At 40.9% G+C, this 592-nt stretch overlaps 1 non-coding gene across 1 annotated transcript; it reads right to left on the bottom strand.

Moving 5' to 3' along the window:
- Window positions 1–215: 215 nt before the first annotated feature.
- LOC130977242 (small nucleolar RNA R71) lies at window positions 216–319 on the bottom strand. Its single transcript, XR_009084943.1, has one exon. It is a non-coding gene; the product is annotated as a small nucleolar RNA R71 (small nucleolar RNA).
- Between the last annotated feature and the right edge of the window lie 273 nt (window positions 320–592).

The following is a 592-nucleotide window of genomic DNA, read 5'->3' as shown; positions in this document are numbered from 1 at the left end:
ATCCCTACCAGTTCTTAACTGAGTTCTTGCAGATCTGTGAGACTGTTAAGACTAATGGAGTAGATCCTGAAGTCTACAGGCTCATGCTTTTCCCTTTTACTGTAAGAGACAGAGCTAGAGCATGGTTGGACTCTCAACCTAAAGATAGCTGGGACTCTTGGGATAAGCTAGTTACGGCCTTCTTGGCTAAGTTCTTTCCTCCTCAAAAGCTGAGCAAGCTTAGAGTGGATGTTCAAACCTTCAAACAAAAAGATGGTGAATTCCTCTATGAAGCTTGGGAAAGATACAAGCAGATGACCAAAAGATGTCCTTCTGACATGTTTTCAGAATAGACCATGATAGATATATTTTATTATGGTCTGTCTGAGTTCTCTAAGATGTCACTGGACCATTCTGCAGGTGGATCCATTCACCTAAAGAAAATGCCTGCAAAAGCTCAAGAACTTATTGACATGGTTGCAAATAACCAGTTTATGTACACTTCTGAGAGGAATTCCGTGAATAATGGGATGCCTCAAAGGAAGGGAGTTCTTGAAATTGATACTCTGAATGCCATACTGGCTCAGAACAAAGTGTTGACTCATCAAGTCAA

The sequence above is a fragment of the Arachis stenosperma genome, chromosome 4 (assembly GCF_014773155.1).
Source record: "Arachis stenosperma cultivar V10309 chromosome 4, arast.V10309.gnm1.PFL2, whole genome shotgun sequence".
In the NCBI taxonomy this organism is placed as follows: Eukaryota; Viridiplantae; Streptophyta; class Magnoliopsida; order Fabales; family Fabaceae; genus Arachis; species Arachis stenosperma.
Note: the sequence above shows the minus strand (reverse complement) of the source record. Positions and strands in the feature narration are given on the sequence as shown.